This window comes from Salvelinus sp. IW2-2015, linkage group LG30 (assembly GCF_002910315.2).
Source record: "Salvelinus sp. IW2-2015 linkage group LG30, ASM291031v2, whole genome shotgun sequence".
Lineage (NCBI taxonomy): Eukaryota > Metazoa > Chordata > Actinopteri > Salmoniformes > Salmonidae > Salvelinus > Salvelinus sp. IW2-2015.
Window position 1 is genome coordinate 25,226,886 of NC_036869.1, and position 5,982 is coordinate 25,232,867.

The window sequence follows — 5,982 nt, forward strand, 5'->3', positions numbered from 1 at the left end:
GTGAACTCCTGGCCAAATCAAGCACTACTTCTTGTCCCTTGCGCAAATAGCCTACAGCTGTGTCTGCCCCAGGGCCCAGAATATTTTATACAAAGTTGCAAGTTTGCTCGAGCAAGCTTCAGGCCAGACCCAAGTTAACTTTCAAGTTCGTTGCAGACAGGCCATGTGTAGCCAATGTGATTTACAGGATATTTATTTATCAGGCTGCAATGTTTTTATTTGTTTACTTTATGTAGGCAATTTTTTACATAGTTGGCAATGGCAATACTTTAGGTTTGTATCTATTTCAATTAGATTTGGCTAGAATTCTGATTAAACACATGACAATGATTTTGAGATATGAAGTTACTATAAATTAAATTTAACTGTTCCACAAAAATGTGCATATGAAAACCATAATTGGCACGCAGGTCGGTAGAAATGGTAAGATACATTAGTATTCCACATGAAAAAGGTTGCAGACTCCTCCTGTACTCTATTACCGTCAATTTCGGGAGAATAATTGTCACACCCTGATCTGTTTCACCTGTCTTGTGCTTGTCTCCACCCCGCACCAGGTGTCTCCAATTTTCCCCCCATTATCCCCTGTGTACTTCTACCTGCGTTTTCTGTGTTTCTGTTACCAGTTTGTCTTGTCAGGTCTTCCCAGCATCTCCAGTTTCTGTTTTCTAGTCTTCCTGGTTCTGACCATTCTGCCTGCCCTGATATTAAAACACATATGGTGCGGCTATATATGGAAAAATGCATGTTTAAAAATTGTAACCAATCGATTGGTCGTATTAACAGACAACTTTCGGTCTTCCAAGATTGTTTTGTTGTCGAGGACAGCCCTAGTAAACAACAGTAATTGTGCGATGACGAGGAAAACCTATAAGTGTGCTTGCTCGAGTTCCTCAACGACACAGCTAGGAGAGCTCAAAAATGCACCTTGTAGTTGAAGACGCTTCTTTGAGTCAAAGTGCATTGAAATGACTTAGGAACTGTGCACACTTGGTAGAGGTGTGGTCTCTTGGAGACACTTTTGTTAATTTCTGCTCCTTCTATTTTTGTTTCCTCACCTTTGGTCTAAAAATGTTCTCAATCTCCAAACTGTTCCCTTTCAATTGCTACAATGGGTATGCATATGCTTTTCATATTTCTTCTGTAAGAAACATTTCAATTTAGTTGCTAAGGCAATTGCCTGTTGGTCGTGCTTCATTTGTTGAGGTGTTGGATAAGTTTTAGTTTAATCCAACAAATGTTGAGTTTTAATATTGGTTAGTTTGTTAAATAAATGGCTACATTGGTTGGGCGGACTATTCCATTGGTCCTTAAGTAAAATCTCCACCTAACTGGGGCACCAGACCATGCGAAATTAACGCATCCATTGTAGGGCTGTCCCCTGATTAAAAAATAAATAATAATAATCTCGGTTGACCAATCGATTGGTCAACATTTTGAAACGTGTATTTTTCCATATATACACACCCTATGTTGGAATAAAATGGGGGCATTAGAGTGTAACATTTCTAGCTGAGGAACAATTTTAGGGTTTTCTCAAAGTTTACAGTTTTAGACTGCAGTTGCAATTTGTTTTTTTCACAAAAAATGATATCTAACCATACAATGTAGCTATTTTGAATAATTTTGTAATTAATCAAACCATTGAAATATATTTTTGACGATTTCCAACGAACAAGCTAGTTATCGAAAAGTTTCAGTGTGTGTAGTTAAGTTAGCATGCTAACGTCTTCATAGCTAGTAGCATGGAATCAGGACATGGCCAAACTGTTGCTGAGATGATGGATGTTGAAACTTCCAAGGAGAAAATAGGCATTGTTGAAACTCACTCATATGCTTGCAGTGTAAAAAAGGGGTGTGAATGTGATTCATACCCAAATACCCCAACCAAGGAGAACTTCCAAAGAAGCTGAGAAGTGAACCATCAATGAGCCAGCTACAGGACGACGTCGTCCGCATCCTCATGACTAAAATCAAAGAGAGCGCAGATGACATCATGGATTTGTTGAAAAAGAACACTATCAGTATCGTTAACCTGAAGAAATCGATTGATTTCAATGCTGAGGAAGTAAAAACTCTGAAGCAGCAGAACGCAACATTGAAAATTCAGGTTGCAAAGCAGGAGAAGAAACTCACTGAAATGGAGTCAAAGGTAAACCGTTATGGTCGGAGATGGAATCTTCGAATTTATGGAATAGCAGAAAAATCTGACGAGAACATCAAAGCAAGAGTGAAGGACATTTGCAGGGCAATAGTCCCGGAGGAGGAGCGAAATGTTGTTGCAGGTTCTCTGGATGTAGTGCACCGCCTGGGTAGGCTGAGAGATGGGGAAAACAACCAGCCACCACGACCAGTGATCATGAGATTCATCTCCGGGACAGAAAGGGATATGACATGGAAAAGTGCAAAGAAAAATGACTATTTAAAGAAGAACAACCTGAGGTTCAAGGAGGATCTGACAGCATTTGACAAAGAAGCTCGGAATCGTCTGTGGCCGATGATTGAGAGAGCAAGGAAGGAAGGGAAGAAGTGCATACTTTGCGGGAGCTAAGGCTTTTGTTAATGGAAGGGAAATTCACGCCTAGCTTGTTGACTGCTGGACTTATCAAGTGAGTTTTTTTTTTGCAGGACTGAGCTTTATTTGCATCTGATAAAACTTTATATTTCTTGAGGAAAGAGCATTGTTTGTGTGAGCCAATCTTTTATATATATATWTTTTTTTATGGCAGGGAAATTCGCACTGACACTTAATGTTAACTGGATGGCTATTCGTTTTTACCAATCTATGGTACAATGTTATTTGCGATTGGATTAAAAAAATATATGTATAAAATTTAGGTCAACCACAAATGACTGTTGTTATTTGCAACTAGTAAGAACTTTTCTTTTTGTGAGAAACCGATTCATGTGAACTTATACAACTTTAATATTGTAATGAAACAGCAGAGAGCTGGGCTCGAACTCTCGACCTTCTAGCCCGAAGTCCAGCGCGCTATCGACTGTGCCACAAAAGCATGCTCCAGAGCAGAGTCGATATCCGCGCTTATAAACCCAGGGTCGTTACACTATATAAGTTCTACTTGCACCTTCATCTTCTGCACATCTACCATTCCAGTGTTTAATTGCTATATTGTAATTACTTCGCCACCATGGCCTATTTATTGCCTTAACTCCCTTATCTTACCTCATTAGTACTCACTGTATATAGACTTTTTGTTTTCTTTTGTTCTACCTTATTATTGCCTATGTTTTGTTTATTCCATGTGTAACTCTGTGTTGTTGTATGTGTCGAATTGCTATAATTTCTCTTGGCCAGGTCGCAGTTGCAAATGAGAACTTGTTCTCAACTAGCCTACCTGGTTAAATAAAGATGAAAGAAAAAGAAAAAAAGAAAATCTTCATATAGTCACTGTAATAAATGTCCATTTCTGTTTTTTCTATTATTAATGCCAGGGGAATCCGTAATATTTTGAAAAGGAAATCTTTATTTTTGTATTGTAAGGGTAAGAGTGCCGACTTTTATTTCATTCATTCAAGAAACTCATGCCTGTCCACTGCGTATTGGAAGTGTCAATGGGGGAATGATATTTGGTTTTCATTTGGTAATCGGTCAGCAAGTGTCGCTATTTTAAAAGGCAACTTTAAGGGTCATATATTGAGGCATGAAGCAAATAATACAGGGAGATGGATTATACTATTGGTAGATGTCAACCACATTCAATTAATTGTTGTAAATACTTATGCTTCCAATAACAAGTCAAGTAACTGTATTTTATTTAGAGACATTGAGAGGAAAATAAGTAAAATTATGTCTACATTTCCATTGGCCAAAGTAAAATGGGGTGGAGATTTTAATACAAGTATTACATGATCGTCTAGATAGATGGCCTCCGAAGGATAGCAAGTCTGTTTGTGAGATAAGAAATACGTCTAAGGTTAGGTGTTCTAGATATTTGGAGACATAAGAACCCAGATAAGGTTATGTTTACATGGAGTACAAAATATTTATCTATACAATCCCGTATTGATTTCTAGCTGATATCTGAAGATATGGCTGACAAGGTTGATACAGTCTCGATTGAACCATCGATTTTAACAGACCACAAAGGGATCTCAATAAAGATAAATATGCATGGTTTGTCAACAAAAAAAGTTAGTAAATGTTACTGGAAAATGAACACGACTTTACTAGAGAATTAAGTATTTAAGAAGGAAGTAGCAGGAATTATTGATAAATACTGGAATTGTGCCTGTGTTATGAATACGTTTGGAAGTTACTGGGAGCTAATGAAATTTGATATAAGGCTTTTGGCTATTTCAATGGGGAAAGAAATTGCTCGTGCCAAGAGAGAGAAAGAATATGACATCATAAAGTGAATAATGGATTATACAACAACAAAAAAGATCTAACTAATCAGGAATTACTGGAGTTATCATCATTGCAAATGCAGTTAGACTGTATCTACGAGGAAAAGGCCCGGGGAGCGTTTGTAAGATCAAGACGAAAATGGATGGAAGAGGGAGAGAAAAATACAAAATGTTTCTTTAATTTAGAAAAAAGGGCAGGCGAAAAGACTTCCATATGTAAATTAATGATCAATAATACTCCCAATGAAAATCCAAAAGAAATCTCTCAGCATGTTGCCCAGTTTTATCAGAATCTGTATACATCATCCCAGTCAACTTCCAATATGGATCTTGTCTTAGACAATGTAGCAAACATTGCTAAGAAGATAGATAATGATTTCAGGGATTTTTGTGATGATTAGTTATCTGAAATTGAGATAAGACTGTATTAAAAGCCTTAAGGACAATAGGTCCCCTGGAAATGATAGTTTAATAAGTGAGTTTTATAAATCAATTATAAATTGATTCCTATCATTCTTGCTATGTTTCAAGAATCAATAGAAAAAGGGGCGTTACCGGCTTCCTTAAAGCAAGGTGTAATTACTTTGATTCCCAAACCTAATAAGGATCATCTTTATATAGACAACTGGAGACCCATTAGACTGTTGAATAATGATGGGAAATTATTTGCCCCTGTATTTGCTAAGAGGTTGAAACAAGGCTTGCATCATATAATTGATGAAGAACAATCTGGTTTTATGCATGGTCGACACATTAGTAATAACATCAGGTTGATCTTAGATATGATTGACTATAATGACCTCATCCTTGATGATAGTTTTCTTATGTTTGTTGATTTTTATAAAGCTTTTGACACTGTAGAACATGAGTTTATGTTCAAAGCAATACGTTTTTGGGGGTTTGGGGACTTTTTTTGAAAGCAGTCCAAACTTTATATAGTGGTTGTACTAGCTCTGTAAAATTAGCTCACGGGACATCCCAAAGATTTGATATTGGCCGTGGCATTAGGCAGGGCTGCACAATTAGTCCATTTTTATTGGTTACTCAAATTATGGCTCTTCATATCAAGAAAGGGAATTTTCAAGGTGTTTCAGCACTTGGCAATGCATTTAAAGATAAGGTTACTTATCTTGGAATTGTTATATGCAAGGATGAAAAACAAAGGAGTGAATTAAACTTTAACCCCATTATTGAGAAAACAAAGAAGAAATTGAACTTCTGGTTACTGAGAGATATTTTGTTATACGGTCTGGTTTTATTGTCCAAAGCTGAAGGGTTATCCAGATCGGTTTATGTCTCGTTATCACTTGACTTACCCCTTAAAATTGTAAAGGACTTAGATAAGATTCTTTATCATTTTATTTGAAGGAACAAGCCTCACTATCTACGAAAATATATTCTCACTAATACCCAAGAACAAGGAGGTCTGAGGTTTTAGATTTCAATACTCTAAATAATACTTTTAAAATAAATTGGATTCTGAAGTATGTTAAGAACCAGAACAGTATTTGGAATGTCTTCCCTAAGTATTTATTTGACTCTATTGGTGGTTTAGAATTTTTGCTTCGATGTCATTTTGATGTTGATAAAATCCCAGTAAAGTTGGCCAAATTC